This window comes from Zalophus californianus, chromosome 5 (genome assembly GCF_009762305.2).
Source record: "Zalophus californianus isolate mZalCal1 chromosome 5, mZalCal1.pri.v2, whole genome shotgun sequence".
NCBI lineage: Eukaryota > Metazoa > Chordata > Mammalia > Carnivora > Otariidae > Zalophus > Zalophus californianus.
Genome location: NC_045599.1, coordinates 17,545,806 through 17,571,513, shown reverse-complemented (window position 1 = coordinate 17,571,513; position 25,708 = coordinate 17,545,806).

Sequence of the window (25,708 nt, the reverse complement as noted above, 5' to 3'; positions counted from 1 at the left end):
GCTCAACATTTCCAAAACTGTCTTCTTCAGAACACTAGCCCTAAGACATGCTCTGTGAAAAAACAGAGGCACCTGGGTGGTTCAGTAGGTTAAGCATTCAACTCTTGATTTCACTCAGGTTATGATCTCAGGGTCATGAGATCGAGCCCCGGGTTGGGTTTGCATTGGCTGTGGAGCCTGCTTAAGATACTGTCTTCTCTCTCGCTCTCTGCTCCCCGCCCTTTTTTTAAAGACATGCTCTGTGAAAAATTCCATGTACAAAGAAGGTTAGCGTCCTCTTTGAAAGTCTTCACATATAAAAGGCCCTGAGAAATTCTACAGAAAAGAAATACATTATATTTATTTGTCGTGGAGTTCATCACATTTATTGACCATGAATCACTTTTTTTTTAATATAATACTATAAACATCTCATGGAATATATTTTGGGAAACTGGCTCAGTAAGTTTGAGTACAGGGCTTATGTACTCTTTCTTTTATATTACCCACAGTAAGTTTTTAGAAATAATTAGTTAAATGAGTATACTGCCAAACCCAGGCAGTTAGAGAAGGGGCTCTCAAATTCCAGTCCAGAGACAGGGTCTGCTATCTGCATCGCATGGTGAAGATGTTATAAATACAAATTCCTGGGCTCTGTTCTTGAAGTTTCTAATCCAGTATGTTTGAGGTTGGGTCTAAGAATCTGCATTAAAAATTTCCCAGGTGATACTCAGTCATGGCTAGTTTAGGAACCACTGGTTAGTACATGAAAAAAAAAAAAAGGCCAAAGTCGAACATTTGGTGTGTCTTAATTAAGGTTGTCCATTTCATCGTCACAAACTAAATTCTAGCTCTGAAAATACATTTCCTTGGTCATCTATCAAGAATGTGAATTAGGGGCACCTGGGTGGCACAGTTGGGTAAAGGTCAAACTCTTGGTTTTGGCTCAGGTCGTGATCACAGGGGCATGAGATTGAGCCCTGCATGGGGCTCTGTGCTCAATGCGGAGTCTGCTTGGGATTCTCTGTCTCCCTCTCCCTCTGCCCCTCCTGCTTGTTCTCTCTCTCTCTCAAATAAATAAATAAATCCTTTAAAAAAAAAAAAAGAATGTGAATGAACCTGGCTGAGTCCAAAGCACTGAGCCTGTACGTAGGTCCGGTTATTTTCACATACGCAAAAATTTTAAATTTAGCACAAACTCATGATTTTGAAGAACTTGGACTGGGCCAAGAGAAAATGGAAATAGTAGTACTAGTAACTGTATTATGGTTTTTATTATTTGTGGTGGCACATAGACTTTATTCTGACCCCTCCCCACCTCCCGGAGTAGTAACTTTATTTATCTGAAGTGAATCATCCCCTTTCCAGTGGACTAGTACTGCTGTCAGAGGCATCACTCTTATCTCCATTGCTAGCTACTGGTACACATGGGAAGAACAAGTGAAAAAGAGATTTGCAATGTTTCTGGAATTGAGAGCTTTACAGACTGCTCTTTAAGATTTTTGCAATAATATTGCTGGCCATGTATGTCCTCCCCAGACGACAAGAAGGTGGCTCTAAAAATTGGAAAGTTGGCCTGGAAGACTTATGTGACCATGAACTCAAATCTTGGGTGATATAACTAAGCAGATAATAAATTTTTTAAACCATTGTAAATATTATCCAATAGTAATAAAAATTTCTGTGAGACCATAAACTTTGCAGTGTTTTGTAACGAAAAAAGTTCTATATAGAAATTTGTGCTGAAATGGTCTCTTTCTTTTTATAGCACAAATATATGAGGTCAGTCTGATTTGGTTCTCTGCTTACTAAAATTTAGTTTATAAATAGCTGCTGTTTCTTGGTTAATTTTCATATGTTGCAAATAATCAGAATTAATTAACAGTTTACCTTTTGAAGTAATCAGAAGGAAGATCTTATAGGTGGTCCAACCAGGCAAAATTAAAACAATTTTGGTTAGCTTTTAAAGATTATCTCCTGGGGCGCCTGGGTGACTCAGTGGGTTAAGCATCTGCCTCTTGATTTCGGCTCAGGTCTTGATCTCTGGGTGGTGGGATCCAGTCCACGATGGGCTCTGTGCTCCACAGGGGGTCTGCTTGAAATTCTGGCTCTCCCTCTCCTTTGCCCCTCCCCCTCACTCATGTGCATGTATGCATGTTCTTTCTCTTTCTAAAATAAATAAATAAAATCTTTAAAAAAAAAGATTATTCCTGAGGATACACAATCAGGAGCATTATAAGAATGAGAAAAATGAAATTTGGGGTGAAAAAGAACTCCTCCTCCCTCTAACAAGCCCAGTAATAAATGCAACAGATCCTCAAATGACATCATACTAGCCGTCTAAATGAAACTCTTTAAGGATTGTATATTATCATAACATTACAGATAAGGATATAAAACTTTGCAATGGAGCAACTTCTCTAGTCAAAGATGAGTTACTGGCAAGGAATAGTCCAGTATATGGGAGGACCCGAGTTACATCTTAAGAGTTGGTTGGTGATGAATGGGTATTTTTTTTTGTATTTATAATGTTAAAGGGTCCAAGTGCACATGTCTACAAGATGAACATGCCCATGCTCTGCTCACCTCCTACACAAACTAAAAATTCTGCCTTCCATCCTGCTTAGTGAGCTCCTGCTTATCAATCCTTCTGACAGTTTCTCACCGGATGACAAGAAAAAGATCTTTAAGGTACTCCGAACTCAAGCCCCCAACTCATATACCAACTCTTGTCAGAGGTTCTTATAAAATGACTCTCAAAATTCACATTGTCATGCTTCACGATTGCTAATAATATAGAAAAATAACTTTCCTATCAGTATGATGGCTTTTGTTTTATAAATAATGTCATTTTCAAATGAAAGAAATCCCTCCCTTCTATATATTCTGTTTTGTGTTAATTCATTTGATCTAGAAAAAAACCTCAGCAAAGTATAATCTATTTCATTCTTTTAAGTAACTCAATTTAGCCCTTGAATGGCTATCAGTCTCCCATGTACAGCACAAGAAAGCTTCCACGGTCCTTGCAATATTACAGTTGAAGCAGTATTTACTGAGTAAGTACTATATCTATTTCTCACAGAACTAGAACTACTAGAAGTGCTGGGGAAGGAAAAGAAACATAAATGCCTGTCACTATTCTAGCACTCCAATGGATTTGTTGTGTTGCACACATCCAGGGAAAGTTAGAAATCGGATGTTTCCAAATAGAGAGAAGGGAATTGTTAAGGTGACAAGTAATAATTGGGAAGTTCAGTATTAGACAGCCTGAATGTAGCGTCATGTTTGCTATTCTAGAATGTGGCGAAGAGAATGTAAATATGATCAAATTGAGCTATTCTTCTTCTTCTTCTTCTTTTTTTTTAAAGATTTATTTATTTGAGAGAGAAAGAGCAAGTGAGTGAGCATGAACAGGAGGGACAGAGGGAGAGGGAGGGAATCTCAAGCAGACTCCATGCTGAGCACAGAGCCTGATACAGGGCTCAATCTCAGGACCCTGAGATCATGACCTGAACCGAAACCAAGAGTCAGATGCTTAACCAACTGAGCCACCCAGGCATGCCAAACTGAGCTAATTTTCTAATTGTAAGCATAATACGTACACTGTAAAAGAGCTAAACAATACAGGAAGATAGAAAAAAATCATACTAAATCTCACTGCTTAGAGATTGAAATGCTCTTATTTTACTGTGGTTCTGAATTTTTTTTGTTATGCACATTCATTACAAAAAGATGGGACCAAAACTATTTTAAAACTTGGTTTCTCAATAATATACATTGAATTTTCCTGTTAAGAAATATAACTCAGCATAACCATTTTAAATAGTTGCTTATTTCATTGTAAAAGAGTGTCATAATTAATTAATCCTGGTGGGTTTTTCCTTTTTTGAGATTTGGGTTATTTCAAGTTTTTAAGGGCATTATATACAATGTCATACACATATATAAATATGCATATGCTTGTTTATATGTTTATGTTTATATGATGTGGGTGTGTATACTTTTTTGTTCTTTCATTTGATTATTTCCTTAGGATTAATTCCTGGAATTGGAATTGTTGCATCTAAGGGTAGGCATTTTTTTTTTTTTTTTGAGAGAGAGAGATAGAGCATGTGTACATGAGCAGAGAGAGGGGCAAATGGAGAGGGAGAGGGAGAATCTTAAGCAGGCTCCACGCTTAGTGAGGAGCCCAACATGGGGCTTTATTTCACAGCTCATGACCTGAGCTAGAATCAAGATTTGGACATTTAACCAGATGAGCCACCAGGTACTTCTACATCTTTTTTTTTTTTTTTTAAGATTTTATTTTTAAGTAATCTCTCCCCCAGATGTGGGGTTTGAAGGTTCAAGCTCACAACCCTGAGATCAGGAGCCCTAGTGCTCTCCTGACAGAGCCAGCCAGGTGCCCCAGCATATTTACATCTTGATACAATATTGCTGATTGTTTACGAAAAGGTATAGTCATTTAATCTCCTGACTCACAAAATGAGAGTGATTTGTTTGAGACAACTCACCAATACTTGCTATTATCAAATTTTTTTTTAACTACTTGGGACAGCTCTGGGTAAAAAAATTCTCTCCTCTTTCAAAATTAGATAATTTTTACATGTTTACCAGCTATTTATATTCCTTTTTGTGTGACTTGCGGGCTCATGGTCTTTGCCCACATGTCTACTGAGACGTTATCTTTTTCTTATAGATTTTAAATTAGTCTTTATATATTCATTATTTAGGTCTTAATTTGTCATATATGTCACATTTTCTCCAGTTTGCCTTATAACTTTACTTATGTGTTTTCTTTTCTTTCATACAGGCTTAAATTTTTTTTTTTATTAACAAAATGTTTCCCCAGGGAGCCCCTAATTGTTGTTATTGTTCTTTCTTGATTCAATTTACAGAGAACAAATCTAATATAAGACCACTAATGAAATATGGGAGTGCCTATCTAGGTTGAATAATAAACGTATTCAGTATTTTGTAATTGTAAGCAGATGATACTTTTTCTAAGCATTTAGCCATTATTTAAAGTTGAAACTACAGTGTCTTTCTCCCCCACGAAATGTGTATACTGTAAGACACACACACTTGGCACTTTTCTCATTTGTTTATAATTTAGTATTTATATGTGTGTGTATGTGTATATGCATATATACACATATGTATACCTTTACATTTTGGGCACTTGCAAAGAATAATACTTAGGTGGGAACACATACACAAAGGTTGAACAATTTGGTAATTGGTAAATATTTGCATATATTTACAATATGCACATATAAGGGCTCAGCATTGTCGGGGAGCATTTGCTAAGCTCACAGAATGTATGACTATAGGAAATAACATAGGCCTAATGTGGTTAATAGAAACAGAAGTTTGTTATAAGCAGTTATTACTAACAGAGCTCACATTTGCCCTTCTTTCTAAGTGTCATGAATCTGACCTTTTTATTTTGGTAACTAAAAAGTAGCAGAAAGGACAATAACTCAGCTGTGGACCAATGTACGAAGTTTTAGTGAATGCATGCCAAAAACCATTTTCCATGCACCCACTTTGCAAAGCAAATAGTGATCTTGTTGCAGAGCCTAGCTCCATGTGTTCAGTCAAATTTCCTCTGAAGAAATCACAAAGTGAGCTGCCACCCACAATTCAAGTTGGTTGTAGGTTACCTCTGGCTTTTAATGAAAATGTAAAACCCATGGGCCCAATTCTCCCTACTTGGCTCTGTATGTGTAAAGGGTGAGTTGAAGAGAATTAAGGACAGACCAGGAACTTTTGAAAAAAAAAAAAGCTAAACTAGGGATTAACTCAGATGCACTAAGAGTGGTTTAAATTCTCTTTGACCTTGTCTTATAAACACAGTCTGTTTTAGTAACCTTGACTGCTTTTCAAAGTTGACTGGTCTGACAGAGCATCTCCCTGTGAGGTAGGTTCTTAAGCATTCAATCAAACGAGAGACCAAGAGATAGAAGCAATACTATGTCTAGTATTTGAGTTATTACCTCAGGACATGTTATATAGACTCTTTAAAAGAAAAAGAGTTTTCACACTCACATTTCTGATTCAGCTGGGGGCCATACTTTTATTGCCACATGGACTTTTAGAGACTCTAAGCTCATTTTGATCGCTGGTGCATGGGTATAATATATTTTAGTAATTTGGCGTTTGTTTATTATTATTGTCACTGAATGTGCGTGTTTGAAATTTATTTTGAGTTAATGAATGCTGTTGTATGGAAACCTCTCAGATGCCAACAGGATACACCGAGATCCCACCATCAATTAAAAGTTGAGTAATGGTTTCTGTACTTTATTTATCTTTTCCTTTTAGCAAATTTTTTAAGATTTGGGGCAAATTCCTTCAGCATTCTAAGGCATAAACCTTTTGAGGTTATATGCAAGATGCTAGTAATTGATAAAACATAAAATATAAATTAAATATAATCTTTTGGTACAGCTTTTATGAAAGATTAGAATAATACCCTAACCTTTTTACTTTACCATAAATTGATGTTTTGAAATCTTAAAAACCAAGTATGGTTCATAAGATAATAGAATCTGAATTTAAGGAATGTGAAGAAGGGAATGATTCAGCATCAACAATCCCGTGAGTGGATAGGAGATTAGAATGCATTAGGTTTTCAATAGTACTTAGTGACTTGTGCACAGGAAGGGCTATCCATTTGGTTAGTATGTTGAAATTGGGTCTCAGGAAGTATCTGCGAGCGTTGAATGACATGACACATAATGTTTCTAGCCTATCACCTTGCTGGCTTTGAGCAGGGGCTCAAGAAATGTTCCTCTCTAAAGTTAATAATCCAGAATTCCCCGATCTTGGCACAACCACGAATTGCTACTTTCATTGTACAGATGAGGAAACAGAGTTTTGGAGATATTAAGGAATTTCTCAATTCACATATTAAGGGATGGAACTAGAATTTAAACCCAGGCTTATTGACTCTTGGGCTTAACCATTGTGACAGTGAACGGTGTTCCTCAAACTTTGGTACCTTTACCTCTGCTAGTATGTGTGAAATGATTTTAGCTGGAACACAAACACATCTTTCTTTTCTTTTCTTCCTCTTTTCTTTCTTTCTTTCTTTCTTTCTTTCTTTCTTCTCTTTTTCTTTCTTTCTTTTTTTCTTTCTTTTTCTTTCTTCCTTTCTTCCTTTCTCCTTTCTCTTTTTTTCTTTCTTTCCCTTCCTTCCTTCCTTCCTTCCTTTCATTTTTTAGAGAGGGAGAGAGAGAGAAGGGGAGGAAGGGCAGAGGGAGAGGGAGGGAGAGAATCTTAAACAGGCTCCACACCCAGCATGGAGCCTGACGTGGGGCTCCATCTCACAACCCATGAGATCATGACCTGAGCCGAAGGCAGACGCTTAACTGACTGAGCCGCCCAGGCACCCCCGAGTCCCTGTTTTCAAATCTTTTGGGTAATATATCTAACAGTAACATTGCTGGGTCTTCTGGTAACTCTATGTTTAACTTCTTGAGGAATCACCAAACTGTTTGCACAGTGGCTATAGCATTTTCCATTCCCATCAGCAACGTATGAGAGTTTCAATTTCTCCACATTCTCACCAACACTTTTATTTTAATTTTTTTATATCTTAGCCATGCTGGGTATGAAGTAGCGTACATATTTATCTTTGTGTATATTTTAAAATACAATGATCACATTAAACTCATGATACAGTTTGTTTTCCATCCAGTGATAAGATCTCCTAAATATACTTTAAGGAGACAAAAGTGAATCATTTAAGGAAAATAAGTAGATGAACAATGTAGGACATGAGATGTGGCTGTAGCAAAATTTGTGAAGGTGTGATCTGGTTCAACTTACTGATCTTCTTTGAGCCTCAGTTTCTTTACCTGTAACAAAAGGGGGCACTGGATCGTTATGATGATTAAATGGGCGAATGTTCATAAAGTGCTTAAAACGGTGGTCTCAATGTGTGCTAAATACGTAGAGAAGGCGGCGCCAAATGACTCAAGTTTGAGAAACTCTCGCAGAACTTATAGTAATGCTCATTATTAACAGGGACTTGTCTTCTCATATAGGGGTATTCAGTTAATATTTAATCAAATAAATGGGTGGAGCGAATGGAACTGTGATGTTGAATTTCCTGGCTCATCCTGGGCTTGCATGATAAAAGGTGCTGTAGCAAGGGAAGATTTTCTCAGAGAATTTTTCTGGAGGTGGGCTGGCAACCCAGGCACAGGTGAGCTGTTTGCTGACATTGGAAAAATCCAAGCTATTTGCTGGCACCAGCCGCCACTCATGACTGGGGCTTGCAGAAAGGTGTGAAGGACACCGGTCTCTTTTCCTTTTGGATTCTTGGCTGGCTTTTCTTCTTTTCCTTTTTTTCCTCCCTCTCTCCTGCTTTTCTCCCTCCCTCCCTCCCTTTCTAATAATCGTCTAAGTAATTGGTGGAGCTACACTTCAGTTCTCACTCCACGGCAAAAGGCAAATATGCTATGACAAAAAAATGAGGTTATTGCACGGAGCCTTTATGGTGGGATTTGGCCTAGATATTGTTCTCAGGAAAGATCATGGTTGCAGACAATAGTAGCCACTTGACCTTTTGCGAAGTGAAACATTATAAACAACTCCCTTGTCTTATCAAATTCATTCTCTCACCCTTGAGTGTTAGGATTTAAACATTCATGAGTCAAATGGCCAAGTCAAAGGGATTGTTTGACATGAGATCAGACATAAAGGACCTATGTGAGGAGAGCAAGAGAGTTAATAAAGAAAAATATTTCCCTGATATAAAAAAAACACTTTAATTTTCATTTACAGAATTATGAGCGGTGTAATGTTCTCCGCTCAGTGGTGCCACTGTTTTATGCATCCTTACAGTTAATAACTTATTCTCGGTATTAAATCTGTCACATTCCTTTTACTTGTGCCTGCAGTGAAGAATTTACAGCAGGAGACCCTGAACTGACCCAGCAATTTAAAAACATAACACAGATATGAATCCAATTATTCTCCATCTAAATGCTGACACTTACGCCCTACATCGATATGTGATGTATGAACCAGAACCAGTCCTATTTAATATCTAACTCATCAACAAAGCCAATCCGGAAATAAAAGCAAAGGGATTATTTCACACCCACTTTCGGGAGACTTTCAACCAAAAAAAAAAAGAAAAAAGAGAGAGAGAGAGAGAGGAGAGCAGCATGTAAGCCTGCTTTGTGTAATTTAGATACTGACATAAAATGTATTTGAAAAAGTTGCTTACGAACAGAATATGTCCTCCCCCCCCCCCCCCCGGTGTGCTGGTCTTTCCTTTGTACCAACTATTTTGCCATGAAAAAGAAAGAGTTACTTTCACAAGTTCATAAAACAAAACAAATCACTTTTGCAGCAGGAATATATCAGTGACTTGCGGCTCTGGCCTAAGGGTTCTTGCCAAAAGCTCCGATCATTTCTGTTTTTATTCTTTATAAAATCAGCAGCTGGAGCTGCTTAAAATGTTTTCCATATAAAAATGTCACTAGATCAAACAGTGGCCTTGTGAAGGGAAGGGGGGGCAGGGGAGATTCCTTTGAAAAAAAAATTCAAAGTTCAGGGGTTGTGGGGTAAATAAAAATTACTTTTAATAGGTGTAAAATGTGGTATTTCATTTTACTCTCTCCAATGGGGAGAAAGGGAGACATTCTAGGATGGGCTGAAAAGTGATAAGTATACAAAGATCATGAATTAGAGCTCCAGCCCAGGAGGAAAGGAACCCTTTTTCTCGTCCTGAGTGTTGAAGGAAGCAAAAGGAATCAGATTATGAGACACTGGCATCAGGAGAGGGCGGGCGTGCATCGCACATACTCAAAGCACACTCACTTCTCTTTGCAAAGATTAAAGTCAAAGCACAGGAAGCAAGTTGGTTATAAGACCTAGTTACTTACGTTTGAGCAAAGCTCCGTTCTAAGTGAAGAGAAAAAATAGAACCTTTCTGGGGTATGTTTGAATTCAGATGGATGACGTGATAACGAAGGGACAGATTTTCCAGCAACCCTCAAGAAAAAATTGCTTAGCCATCTTTTTACATTGCGTGAATCACGCTTTGGCCTTTTATTCCGTTACACCTATGAGACACTAACTTCCAGTCTTTCGCAGTCACCAAGGGGAACAAAGCCAACACAATCTAAAGCAATCCAGAATCTCCACAAGTTGAAGTAGAAACAAGGGAAAGCCTTAAAATCAAAACTCAGAACACAGCCGGAACAACCCTCTTCCACCAAATTCCCTATTTGTATATATGCATATTTTTAAATACTTATATGTATGCATATTTTAATCCTTAAAATACATGATCTATAAAAACACCAAGATCTTAGCAATGATTACATTTTAGGGGAGCAGTGGCATTGGAGCATAGAAAAGGGTGATTTCGAAAATTATTTTCTGTATCTTCCTTCAAACATAGCACAGAAAGTAATGTTAAAACGCTCACGAGCGTGCCTCTCAGAGTTAACAACTGTTAGTATTCTGTGTTAGTATTTTCTCCTTTCTGGAGGGGCTACCCCCAAGCTTCCCACACCACTGGTGGTCTCTAACCCTGGGGTTCGGCAAATTTCCATGGGCCCTCTGATCCTCCAAGTCAAGGGCAGCTGATTTTCACAGAGCTATAAAACAACTGACCTCCCAAATCCCAGCCTCTTGGCACCAGGCAGCCTGTTTATTTCCCCACTGACAAGTTGCCTCTCTTGCCTTGCCCTATAAAAAAAAGCAGAAAGACCAGAGCACATAGACTCACCCCTCTCTGTGGGATGGTGGAGAGATGGAGACCCCCGAGTCTTCTCTTGCTGTTCCTGGTCATCTGTACATGAGTTTTCTCTTTGCTGAGGAACGCCGGTTTCTTAACCTGTTCCAGGTGACGTGTAAAATTCGTTCTGAAGCCTGGCGTAGGACAGGTGGTCGTCCAGATGAGACTCACCTGGCACTGCAGGGGATAACCGCCGAAGAACCCACTCGGCAAAACACGCTCTTCTCTTTTGTACCCTTCTCAAATCCCCTTTCTACTGTCCGCAGAAGCAACTGCTATTTGAAGTCGACGTGCGCTCACATTTTTGTACTTTTAGTACAAAAGAATATCTTTCCATCTTACGTACAGAATTGTTGCATGAGTTTTTTTTTTTTTTTTTTTTTTAAATTTTATTTATTTATTCATGAGAGACAGAGAGAGAGAGAGAGAGAGAGAGAGAGGCAGAGGGAGAAGCAGGCTCCCAAGGAGCAGGGAGCCTGATGCGGGACTCGATCCCAGGACCCTGGGATCATGACCTGAGCCGAAGGCAGACGCTTAACCATCTGAGCCACCCAGGCGCCCTGTTGCATGAGTTTTAAAGATTTACGTGAGTGGTTTTATTCTCTCTGCAACTTGCTCTTTCGTTTAATCATTGCATATCTATGATTGATATCCATGCTGGCTTTGTAGTTCACTAAATCTGAGAGTCTCTCTCTTTAATTAAGCAAATTTAATCTGTTGACATGGATTGAGATTATTGATATGAGTATTATTGCTGTGGTTGTGGTTGATGTTGGTGCTTTCAAATCTTCTCTCCCTTTTTGACTTTGCTTTCACTTGTTCTCTTCCTCTGTCTTGGTTTAATGAATTTTCTTTATCCTATTTTTAGTTTGCTTTTTTAGAAGTAGTCCAAAATCTGGTTTTTAGTGGCTACTCTGAAATTTTTAAGTGTGTACTTCATGGGGCTAGGGTTGTTAAGAACAAAATCTTATACCATTTTTATTCTGCCTTCCTCCCTCGTGTCGTCCATGTACTGATGTCTAGTATTTTAGTGTCTCTCCTTTGTAATAGGTATTTATCTACATTTGTCAGTATGTTACCAATTTCGTTGCTCATTACTGTTGTTGAAATCCATCCCTTCCTTCTGGTTTCAGCTTTTTTTTTTCCTTATCAAGGGATAATTTTTCATACATGAATTTTTTACTGCAGGTCTGTGTTAGTCAGGATTCTCTAGAGAAAGCAGAACCCGTAGGACGGAGTTATAGGGGATACAGGGAATAAAGGTGGAATCTACTCTTTATTTACATTAAAATTGATATTTGAAAAGTTTAAAAAAATTGTATGCATGCATTTAAAAATTTATTCAGTCTATAGGTTTTTGTTAAATGTCTATTATGTACAAAGTAAAGATTTAAACTAGTAAATTGTTTAATATGGGTGTTACAAATAAAAAGTTCTTTTATTTTTATTTTAGTATTTTTAAAGTGAGGTGGGGAGGGGCAGAGGGAGAGGGAGAGAGAGAGAATCTTTTTTTAAAATTTATTTATTTATTTATTTGAGAGAGAGAGAGAGAGAGAATGATCACGAGCAGGAGGAGGGGTTGAGGGAGAAGCAGACTCCCCGCCGAGCAGGGAGCCTGAGGCGGGACTCGATCCCAGGACTCCGGGATCATGACCTGAGCCGAAGGCAGATGCTTAACCGACTGAGCCACCCAGACGCCAGAGAGAGAATCTTTTTTCTTTTTTAAATAAAGAGGAAGCAGGCTTTTTTTTTTTTCAGGATTATTTATTATACTTAACAGAGAGAGAGAGAGAGAGAGAGCACAAGCAGGGGGAGTGGCAGACAGAGGGAGAGGGAGAAGCAGGCTCCCCGCTGAGCAATGAGCTCTATGTGGGGCTCTATCTCCCAACACTGAGACAATGGCCTGAGCTGAAATCAAGAGTCAGACACTTAACTGACTGAGCCACCCAGGTGCCCTGTAAAGTTATTTTAAATATTACTATTCAAAACAAATCTTTGTGGTCCACAAAAAAATGATGTACTTTCAAATTAAGTTTTTCAATTTCCAAAATATCTTCTTTAAAACACAAAGGAGGGGTGCCCGGCTGGCTCAGTCGGTTATGCGTCTGCTTTTGGCTCAGGTCATGATCCCAGGGTCCTGGGATCGAGCCCCCCATTGGGCTCCCTCCTCGGCGGGTAGCCTGCTTCTCCCTCTCCCTCTGCTGTTCCCCCTGCTTGTGCTCTGTCAGATAAATAAATAAAACCTTAAAAAAAAAGAAAGGAATAAATTCTGATAATGCTATTTTCAATGCTCTATCTATCTATCTATCTACCTAATAGATATAATAGAGATCTATGTATGGAGAGAAGGAGAAATTGATTTTAAGTAATGGCTCACAGGAATGTGGAAGAAACCTAGGGAAGAGTTACAGTTCGAGTCAGAAGGGCATCTGCTGGTAGAATTCTAGCTCTTTCAGGGAAATTGTTTTTTTGTTTGTTTTTTTGTTCTTTTTTTTTTCCCTTTAAAGGCCTTTAACTGATCAGATGAGTTTCAACCACATTATGAAGAGTCACGTGCTCTACTCAAAGTCTACCAATATAAATGGTTAATCTCATCTAAAAAATATCTTCACAGAATGTTTGACCAAATATCAGAGTATCAGAGCTTAGCCAAACTGACACACACCATTAAGCATGGTAGTCTCTAAGTAGTATAATCTCTTAATCTTTGACTGAAAATGATTCATTCACTTTTATTTTTTAATAATAGTTTAGCTCTTTATGGAATTCTGATTTGAGAATATTTTTTTCACCTCTGAAGATATAATTCTATTGTCTTTTATCGCTGCTGAGAAGAATTCTCTGAACCTGATTGCCATTCCAAGAGTTCTGTTTTCTCTTTTCAGATTTTCACTTTATCTTTGATTTTCTGTAATTTATCTCTGAGTGTCCACATGTAGGTTTGTTTTTGTACCTTTCTTGGGATTTTCCGTGTTCCTTTCATCTGAGACTATATGTCCTTCTTCAGTTCTGGAAAGTTCTCTGCCTTTAACTATCAAAATTTTGTCTCCCTCATTCTTTATAATTCTCTCTTTTTAACAGTCTTCTTGAAGTTTCTCATTTACCCTCTATGTCTCTTAACTTCTCTTTAATTTTTTCCATTTGTTTATCTCTCTGTGATGCATTATGGCAATTTTCCTCCATCTGTTAATTTCCTAACTCTTGCTTTCACTTCTTTCTCTGTGGTTTATTGTAGTTTAATTTCAGAGGCCATTTTCTTTTAATTTCTAGAATGTCAATTTTTTTTTTTTTCAAATCTGCTTTTTTTCTCTTAGGTCCTAGTCTTGTCTTATAATTTCTATTTCTTTATCTTTCTGAGGGTATTTCACATATTTACTTTCCTTTTTTAAGAGATTTTATTTATTTATTTGAGAGAGAGAGAGAGCACGAGCAGGGGGAGAAGCAGAGGGAGAGGGAGAAGCAGGCTTCCCACCAAGCAGGGAGCCCGATGCAAGACTGGATCCCAGGACCCCGGGATTGTGACCTGAGCCAAAGGCAGATGCTTAGCCGACTGAGCCACCCAGGTGCCCCTCACATGTTTACTTTCAAGCCTCTTTCAGAACAAACTATTATTTACAGTTTAGAATGTGTTCGTCCTTTTGTTCGTTCTGTCTATTTCTTCCTCTTGGGGTTAGTTTCCTTGGGTGATTTATAATTTATAATCCTCAAGTAGGAGCTCGTACCTTTCCTTTGCATTTGCCTCTGCCAGATGTTATGGGTCTCACTGATTCCAAACTAATTTTTATGTTAATTTCTTGGGTATAAATGAGCACTACGTGGGTTGTATGAATGAGAACCGCACACATATGTATAGCACGATGTGGGATTCTGGTTTCTCCAAAGTGAATCTCTGTTCTCTCACCATTCTCAGGGTATAGCCAGTTTCTTTACTCTTTCTCTAGAAAGTGATTACAAATTTTCTCGTTCTTGTTTCACGGACTGGGAAGTCAGTCTTCATTCCTGGCTTTAAGCAGATACTTCATTTCCAGCTTCCAATCTGCATAGGCCTAACCCATGAATTCTCTGCCAGCCATGGGCTTTGCAGCTCCAGGTTCCTGCCCGTACGTGCTCTGATTGTCTCTGATACTTGTGTTAATCACCCGCCTTCTGCAACTGCTCAGTCTCTGAGTTCACTCCTCCTCACAGTTACTTGGAGTACGTGTTGTTTGTCTTAAGATTGACTAAAAATATTTTGCTAAATCATATCTAACTTATTTTGCCAAATTGGTTAGCAGTCCACAGTGTATTATTGTTACTTTTTAAATAGATGATTTAAAAACCACAGAAGTCAGTTAGAGCATAATCACCCCTCTCTGCTGCCCATTGTTTTGGCTTTGGTCCTGGACCTAGCTCATTTTGTTTTTCTCTCTGGAAAAGGAGGTGACTTTGCAGAATAGTAGTGTCTAAAAGCAGAGATTAGTTGTTCTGCATTTGAAGGGTTTCTCAAAGCATCTTGGCACTTCTAATGCCAGAAGTGGAACCCCCAACATCCTGTTAGTAAACTTCTTTTCCAGTCGCCAAAGTCAGCTGTTGTTGCTTCCAGCTAAGAAGTATGAAACTGATACAACCCATTATTTTTTATACTGAGATAAAAATGGTTTCAGATTCACAGTTAATACATAAACATATTTGGAATTTTATAAAAACATAATCCCCATAATCACAAAGGAGTATCTGCATGCCCTCCGACTGCATAAAACCAAGCTAAAACTTCTACTGAATTTCTGTGACTAGAAGTTTGCTTCTGTAAAAATAACTATTTCATCTGGATCACTTCTTTTTTTTAAAGTAGTAGGTTAATGATAAATATGACAAAAAAGATGATAAGAATTGCATTTTTAGTTAATGGAATCATAGACATCCATCTTCTACATATCTTGTCCTCCTTCAAACATTAGTCTTCATGTAACTGCAAACCAGTAACAGGAAGTCCACTCTGACTTTATCTTTCCGAGGACTTTCACTGTCTTTTATTAACATTATAATCAAACATTATATATGATTTATTTCTATTTAATTAATTTATTATTTGAATACAGTCGACACACAATGTTCCGTGAGTTTCAGGGGTAAGCATAGTGATTTAAGTTCTCTCTACTTTACGCTATGCTCACCTCAAGTGCAGCTACCATCTGTCCCCATACGACACTGGTACAATATCACTATGTTCCCTACGCTGCACCCGTCATGCCCCTGACTTATTCCATAACTGGAAGCCTGCACCTCCCACCTCCACCCCCATTTTGTCCATCCTCCCACCCCTCTCTGACAACCATCTGACAACCATCACTTTGTTCTCTGTATTTATGGGTTTGTTTCTGCTTTTTGTTTTTGTTTGTCAAACGTTATATTTGACTAACACTGCCAACTTCCAAGATTTATGAAAGTGGTCCCAGAAAACAGAGAAGAAATATAAAGATGTATTCACTTAACATTATTTGATTCTGTATTTACTGAGCATCCATGTGATACAGGAATAGTGCTAGGGAGTACACTGGTGAGGAGAAAGGTAGCCCCCGAATTCTTGGAGCTTGCAGTTTCTTGGTGGGAGGGGCAGATAAAACACTGATCAAAAAAGTTATACAAATAAGTGAAAAATTTTTAACCATGTAATGAAGGAGGGAGCCATGGTGCAGTAGGTGTGTGTGATAGGTGAACTTGATCTAGTTAGAGAGGCTGGCAAAGGCTTCTCTAAGGAAGTGACAACTGAGTTGGCAGCTGAAGGATGGATGGGAGCTTACCAAACCAGAAGAAATGGTAAGCAGGTACCAGGCAGGGAAGCCAGTGATGAATGGGAATATGCTCAAATAAGGAGCTAAAAGAATCTGAAAATGTCTGGAGCCAAGAACACCAACCTGCAGTGAGACGGGGCTGGAGAGGTAGTCAGAATCAAGCCGTGGGAAGGAGTTGTGGATTTTTCTGAAGAGCTATAGAAAATGACTCAGATGTGTAAACCCTATAATGTGTGTGCATGTGTCCTGTGAAAAGCACGGGGAACAGACTGATGGGGCCAAAAGTGGGTGCAGGGAGAAGATTCGAGAGGCTATTCTAGTAGCAAACGTGCTTGGACCAGTTACCTTAGACTAGGGTGTCGCGTAACTACCAACTTGGCGTTAAAGAAAGTTCATGCCTCCCAACTCAGGATCGTAGGCTCTTTTAACTAATCCAATTGTTTTACAGCGTTCATACTCAAGTACACAAGCTCTGCGAGAACATTAGGTCTAACGGAAGTTACGCTGGTTCTGCTCCATCTATCTCATCCAGGGTCACCGAGTTACCTCCTTGAATTAGGCTGTCTCCACTGATGGTATCCACTTGTTAACAACCACGCACAAGGCTCTTTTATTGTCCTGTGTAGACCTTGCACTTGCACTGGTTTGACGCTGTTTTATATTCAGCTTCACATCTATCAAGGGGAATGCTCACCAGCCAGTTCACCTGTCATTGTTTTAAAGGTCCTCGGAGGTTTTATCATCAATGAATGGATGACCTCTGTAAGTGGGTAAGATCATACTTCTGTCCCCCGAGACACTACTGGTTATAAGATCCATCATCATTGTCTATATTACTAAGGAAAAAAAAATGCTGCCTATTCAACTATTAAGTTACTTTCTAATTACTTAGGATTTTACTATTACACTTATTACAAGGATTTTAATGTACTTATGCTCCTAGATTTCTTTCCCGGCTCCTCTAGCATTTACAGTATAATTTTGAGGCACGTTACAGATTCCTCGGTCTTTGTCAGCACTTTGTATTTGATGAGACTTGGTTTTGTATTGTATCTTTTAAGTCACATGACATTGTCACATCAGCTTTTTTTTTCCCTGCGTAAAATTTTTTTGATCTACACTCAGGATTTATTAGTTCCTCTTATATACGTTACTTGCCCCGTGATGGTCTTTTTGTGCTTATGTCAAATGAAATGAATCACAGTTTCATGTACCTAAGGTGACCATCCTTTCGTAGCTCCTCTATTCTCAAGAAAATAGAATTTTAGTCATTACTCCAATGGCAATTACTCGCATCACTAACATCATTGCTCTGCTTCTGTGTCGTTTGCGTTTATAATAACATTTCCAAGCTGAATCAGGGTGTAATCTTTGTGAAGGTATTTTATTTATTTATTTATTTTTATTTTTAAAATATTTTATTTATTTACTTGAGGGAGAAAGAGAGCACAAACAGGGGGAATGGGAGAGGGAGAAGCAGGTTCCCTGCTGAGCAGGGAGCCCCATGCGGGGCTTGATCCCAGGACCCCAGGATCATGACTTAAGCCAAAGGCAGACGTTTCACTGACTGAGCCACCCAGGTGCTCCATCTCTTTGAAGATATTTTAAAATGCATCTGAGCAGTCTCAACAGTGCACACACTTCATGGGAGGTGCTGATAAGATGAACAGCAGTGACCACGTCTGTGCATGCACAGGTAATGACCACTGTCATGGCTGCCATCTGGCCAACAGGGATTTTAAGATCTTAGTGATTTTTTAAATTAATACACTTATATGTTAGAAAATTCTTAGGTTGACAGGAAACTTGAGCAGAAGGTACAGAGTTCCCATATACCTGTTGGCCGCACAGAAGCTCAGCTTCTCCCACTGGTGACACTGACACTTATTCTGGTTGGTAAACCTGTCATTATCACACCATTATCACCCTAAGTCGGAAGTGCACGTTAGGGTTTCTGCTTGGTGTTGTACATTCTCTGGGTTTGGACAAATGTCTAATGGCACGTATCCACCTCTATAATATTCTACAGAATAGTTTCACTGCCTTGCCACTCTCTGTGTTCTACCTATTCATCCTTCCTTAGTCCTGAACCCCTGGCAACTGCTAATATTCGTACTGTCTCTTTATTTTTGTCATTTCCAGAGTGATATAGTTTGAATCATACGGTATGTGGTCTTTTCAGACTGGCTTCTTCCAATTAGTAATATTTACTAATTTACATTTTCTCCATGTCTTTTTATGGCTCCAAGGCTCCTTTCCTTTTAGTGCCAAAAAAATAGTCCATTATTTGGATGTACCACAGTTTAGGTATCCACTTGCCTATTGAAGGATAGCGTGGTTGCTTCTAAGTTTTGACAACCATAAATCAAGTTGCCACAAATATTTGTGTACAGGTTTTTGTGTGAATATACATTTTTGATTCATTTGGATAAATACCAAGGAACTTGATTGCTGGAATGTATGACAAGAGTGTTTTGTTCTATAAGCAACCTTCTGACTGTCTTCCAAAGTGGCTGTACCATTTTGCAGTCCTACCAGCAATGCATGAGAATTTCTATTGCTTTATATCGTTGTCAGCATTTGGTGTTGTCACTGTCCTGGATTTTGGCCATTCTAATGGGTGTGTAGTAGTATCTTGTTGTTTTACTTTGCAATTCCCTAATGATATACAATAGTGAAAATATTTTCATATACCTACTTGCCATCTGAATATTCTTTGGTGAGATGTCAGTTAAGGTTTATGGCCCATTTTTTAATTGCATTGTTTGTCTTCACATTGTTGAGTTTTAAGAGTTCTTTGTATAATTTGGATAATAGTTCTCTTATCAGTGTCTTTTGCAAATATTTTCTCCCAGTCTGTGGCTTGTCTTACTATTCTCTTGAAAATCCTGCTGAGCTTAAGACATAATTTCAAATATGTAATAATGTGAAAACAAGTGCATTCTTAGAATCAGTTGAGTATAGTAGTTAATGCAAAAGTCTTAATTACCAAGAAGGAGGACTCAGGTTTTGGTTTAGTATGGAAAATAGATGATACAAGGCTGAGTATAATAGCAGTTTGATCCCTAAAAGCAAAAGTCTGACACGATGAGTCAAATTTAATAGGAAGAGAAGTAATAGATATAAACATAAAATCCTATACTTAGGTACAAATAAAACAAAACAACTGTAATAATATAAACTAAAGTAGAATTGATTTAGCAAGCATTTGGTCATATTAAAAATTGCCTGTAAGTTCAACAGTGTGAGGTGACTCCAAGAAAAAAGATACACAGAAGAGTTGCTTCTTTTGTTGTTATCCAAAGTCTCAAAAAAGACAACGTTTTCATTGAGTCAAAGATAATTTGAAACACCATAATTTCCCATAAAGAACAGCAATGTATTTAGGGGTAAGCCTAAGCAACAACAAAAAATACACATCTTTAAACTCTTGAACCACACTTAGCCCATACTCTAAGAAGTATTAAATTTATGACCCACGAGTGTCCAGATTCCTATTACTCATCTCATGTTTACTCTGGGGCATGTGTTTTCTGGGTGGGGAGTATCCCTTTTTATTTATTTTTGCTGAAATGTGTAGTAGTATTAGTGTAAGTTAAATGCCTTTATGATATAGTTTCACTGTAATCTTGGACTTGACTAATATAAGAATAATTTGCACAGGGCAGGTGAGGGTCCTACACTCTACTATGCTGGACATTCTACAACTGGAACATTCTGTCCAGTACTATGGGACACATGTACAAGACACTGTTAACAAACATGTAGAGGGCTCTGTTAATGACAAGGAATTGTCATGATGACACAACTCCTTGTTCTATTAAGAAGAGGGATCCTTGGCTTGGAGAAGGTGGCTTGAAAGCTCTCTTTAAATATGTGAAGAGTTGTCATGTTGAAGATGAGTTAGATTCCCTCTGAAGTCAGCAAAAGTCTCCACGTGTGGTCAACTAGTATGGAGCTTGGTGGGAAGGTGAATTCCCTTTTTCTTGGGGACTGGAAGTATAACCAAGGACTGATGTTGCTTTAGTAGCAGAGATAGCACATGATTGACTCATGTTACACTTTCAATCAATATAAAGTCCAGTTCTTTCCCCCAAATCTGTGCTTAGAATAAATCACCCTCGTTCTGTGCATGCAGAGTTGAATTCTGGACCTTAGTGATGAGCTTTACATTTTTCCTTAGCCAATGAAAATGAATTAGCTTTGCTCTTCACATTCAGTTTACTGAGGATTTTTTGGGTAACACTAATTGTCTGAATTTGCTCTTCTGTTTAGCTTTTTGTAATCCACAAATTAGATTTGATTGTTGTGCAGTTCATCCAAGATGTTAAAGGAAAATGTTGGATAAGATGGAAATAAGTGCAAATTAGTGAAAGATTCAACTCAAAGTTCCCTCTACTTTGATGCAATTCACAAATCAATGTTACTCTTCATTGTTTTCCCACTAGAATGTCACAAAATTAAGATATACCATCTTTATGGCTTCAAAAACAGGTGAATAGTATGATTGGAAAATGAAATTAGCTTTGCTTATTATGAATTATTGTTAATACAACCATGCTGGTTGTAGTAACCACTGGTTGACAGTAATCATTTCCTAAACGCTTCCAAGTTACTTAGATATCTTAAAATTGTTTTCTCTTGCTGGAGATCACTGTCAAATGACGTTTATAATTTTAAATTTCTGGAATATATCTTTATCCTCCTTTTGAAAATTGGTGCCTTTTTCTTTTACTTACTCTTCTGGCTTTCCTCTCATTTTCCAGGATTCCTCCAAAATCTCTGACAGACTTTGCATGAACGCCACTGTGGGATCTTTCTGGGCTGTGATTTGTCTGAGCTTAGGCACCCAAACTTAGTCAAAGCAACATAATGATGACAGTGATCATTCATGGGGGTTAATTTGTAGAGTCCGTGTGTAAAATGAAAAATGAGTAGAGCCAAGTGTACTCCTGAAATCTCTTCAGCTGCCCATACAGGACATGATTTTGGTATACAATTCTGTGTGTATGTGATATGCGTAGATACACAGCATAATATAGTTCCCTGTAATCTACATACACATAATGTATATAGTAATATATAGTATAAAGTTAAGACCATCTACGAAAACTACAGTGCACTCGCCATGAGGACACACAGGACTCACTGAGGAGAAACAAGCTCGGGGGTTTCCTGGTCAGCAGACTGCAGAGCTTGAAGTGAATTAAATGAATGAATGTGAAAGAAATTTGTGATTTTTCTGATTCTGAATCCCTGTAGTCGTATTCCCATGAATAAAATACCCCTTAATGCCTTCTCAGTGTAGCTTGCCCTGTAGTTTGGGCTTTATTTCTCCTTCAAGCATGCCTTATTCTGCTCTGGGGAATGGCATCCCCCCGCCCCCAAATCCCAAAGGGTAGAAAGTCAGAAAACTTGGTAACTAACCTGAGTCAGAAAAGAATCCTGTCTGTCATTTGTAGCAGATTTTATTTCCCTATTTCCCCTTAAATCTGTTAAGAATTATTACATGAAGGTTTCATTATTCGGGTGCCACGTTGGTTTCTGCTTGACATCACCTAACCTGTTATTCATACTTCAAATCCTTTCTATTAAAGGAAATTCCATCCCGCTGGAAGATAACACGACGAAGAAGAACCTGGATCCCCAATCTCTTAAGGTTCCTGGTGGTGGGGATAAATGATATAAAAAAATTTCTGTTCATAGGAATAAACCAAATGCTAGAAACTTACAAACAGATTCAGAGCGAGAGAACCTCATACCCAGTGTTACCTCGTTGGGCAAAGAAATTCGAAAACTTGAGGGACTGCCCAGGTCGTTCAGATATGCATTTTCTCATCACCCCGCTCCCACTGAAGCCATTGAGAATATAGTCTTTAAAACCAAAGCAAACCTCTTTGCATTTTCTCTGTTTGCTTACCCAATTCTTATGCAGACACAAAACAAAGAATGTGGTCTGCCTACCTTGAACACTGTCCCTGAGACACAGAACAATATTACATAGAGCAAAACACGGAAAGGGCTGGTGAACACTACACCAACCTCAGCATCGGCTTGAGACCCATTTGATCTCCTTTGGTAAATAAGATACAGTGAAACGCAGGCCAGTTTTATTTGGGAGGGTGCAGGGATAGGGTGGTTATGGGGGAGGGGAACATGTGTTGGCAAACCATCACTTTAAAGGGTCAGTACAGCGGGAAAGAGGCAATAGAGAAAAAAACCTGCTGTGAAGTATTTCATTTTTGTGATTCCTTAACAATCTACAAAAGCAATGGCACGTTAGTGAAGTTTTCTTCTCTTTGGGGAATCATAAATAAAATAGTGGTGTAATCAAAGGACAGAAGAAAAAAGAGACTTCAGGTATTTAATTCTTGTTTACCTGTTTCTCCATTATGTATGACTCCTGGGCAGGGGGGGAAGGTCACAGAAGACAGTAACTCAGCCTGCCTCGCTTGCCAGAGCCTTCCACCTTCTGAGCCTGCTGCCCTAATTTACCGCTTTCAAGGTACCAGAGAAGGGTGTGAAAGGGTCTTCAGAAAAAAAAAAAAAAGCGGTGAAGCTTCTGCCAGATTTACTCTCAGGGCTTGTCCATCTCTCTGATGGATAGTGCTTTCCACAGTTTAGATCAGCATGGTCTCCAGAGAGCCCCTGCTTCTGCGTGGAGAACTTCTAGAAGCTCCCACCCAAAGTGAAGGCTGGGAGTCAGGAACAGGAACCATGCTTCACCTGGCCTCCGTGCAGCCTGAGAGGTGTGAGGAGCATTGAGTCGACCTGCTGAGCATGGAGAGGCCTCTTTTCTCCCACCTCCTGTGCTGGGATCCTGTCTGCATCGCTGGCAGTTTCTTTCAGCCTATAACCCCTCAGGCTCCAGTCATGCAGAATGAATGCTCTGCATTGGTGTTTTAGCAGCATTCACTGAACACGCTAAGGAAGAACATGATGTGGTGAAAAGGAAAGATTAGGCAGGTGGATTCTGCAGAAGAAGACAGGTGACTGAAAGTGGGATATATCTAGAAACTAAAGAAGGACAAGCGCTCACTGGGGGTTGTGGGTCCTACTCATGTGAAGCGCAAATCTGAAGTCGTCTCCATCTGAAAAGAGCCCATTACTTCTCTAGTCCTTCTGAAATGCCTCAGAAAAGAACTTTCCAGCATTTCTTTCCACAGAATCCTTTCCTAATAAACATACCATACCAAGAAATCATAATTTATGTTTTTGTCTTTGACTGAGCCCTTAATGCTTTGATTGAAAAGCAATGATAGCTTATTGGATAAGCAATTGCTAAAGGTCCCATCTAAGACTTTCCAGTGATGTTAGCAATACATTTTCAAACCATAATTTGATATGTATTCTTAAAATCAAACGCAGTATCTTAAGACTGTCATATTTTCTAAATGCTCTCAGTATTACTTAATGTACATTTTTAAGATTTATTTATTTATTTGAGAGAGAGAGAGAGAGAGAGAGCATGCACAAGTGGGAGGAGCAGATGGAGAGAGAGAGAGAGTCTCAAGCAGACTCCTCACCGAGCATGGAGCCTGATGTGGGGCTTGATCTCACAACCGTGAGATCACGACCTGAGCCCAAACCAAGAGTCAGTCGCTCAACCAACTGCGCCACCCAGGCGCCCCTCAGTATTACTTAACATCTTGTTATAGCAAAAGATTTTTATCTTTTCATAACTCATCACTCTTCAGGTAACACAAAGCGCAGAAGAATCGTCACTTGCCTGAGATAATTCAGTGTAGAGATAGTCTAAAAAGTATGTTTCAGCATTACAACTTAAAGCATGAATATGGATCAATGAAAGAATTTGTAAGAATGTAGAGGGCTTTGAAAGCCATGGTCTTGTTGTTTGCTTTAATCACAATGATGAGAAAAAGTGATCACGAATCTCGTGGTCAAAGTTACAGTTTTTCACGTCAACCATATAATGCCCCAAGTCATTAGGAAGACAGGAGCATACAGTAATGGGCATGCAAGAATCTTCACACAAAATCAAGAAGAAATTGGTCTGAGTAAAAATGGCATGAGTTTTCTGTCCACATAAAATAGAAATTATTTGTATAATTCCTAGTCTATACTTAGAATCTGAGAAGAGAGCCCTCCCATTAATCACTCTCCTTTACCCGGATGGAGAACTAGGAAGTAACTATCACCAGACAGTTGTGATTAGACAAAATAACAGCTATTTGAATGTGAATGTAGCAGATTGGCTGTCAGTACCGTGGGACTGGGACCCCTCAGGGTGGGGCTCAGGTGAGGCAAGTAAGGCAGCAAGGGAGTAAAGTTCAAGTGCACTGGCGGGGTCCCGAGAGTGCCCATGACCCTGAGTTTTCTTCCTCCCCTCCGTCCCAGCCCTGCAGAGAGAGAGATCAGTTCTATACGTTAAGGGCATCGTACATGGTGAAGACTAATGGTACGGCAGAGATGCAAAAAGTAAGACAGAGCATGGCCATGGAAATTAATTATTCTATATTATCTTGCACTCGCGTCAAATTTCTTTCTCCACCATGTTAAAAAAAAAAAATCTCAGGTCAAAGAAAGAAAATGTTTGAGAAAAACAAAATAATGTTGTTTTGGGAGAGGGGATGCAAAACTAATGGTAGAAAAAGGACTTTAGGACATGGCCGCTTAACCTTTCTTCCAAAGGACCAGCTTATTTTTTTCTTTTTTTTTTTGGCGAACATTTCCCTAACGGTCGCATATTACGGGTTGAGAGCTATATTGTAGGTAGAAAGCTTCCTTATCTGCTCTGCTTTATAAGCGGGTCTGTTCCTTAAAAAAAAAAAAAAGATTTTTGGAGCAATTAAAAATGTCTTCCTTAATGTCATACCAGGTTGGGATCTGAATTGATCAAGGATCTCCTCAATGTCTTTCCAACGGTCTAAGAAGAAAAAAGTCAGCTATGGATTATTTAATAGTGGAAGGTTGCTGGAAAATCTTTGAGGACCTTCTGAAGGCGAAAAAATGTTTTGTTGCAAAACGGCACCTACAGCTTTATGCGGATCTCTATTGGCATAGATGACTTACAGCCATAAATTCCCTCTCGTCGGCACGCTTGCCATGATGTCCTGGGAGCACAAAGGATGCAGGCCCAAGTTTACAGATGGTCTTAACATTTTCCTTTCCTTTTCTTTGCTTTCTTTATTCTTTCTTTGGGGGCTGTGCTTACCCTTAAAACAAGGATTGT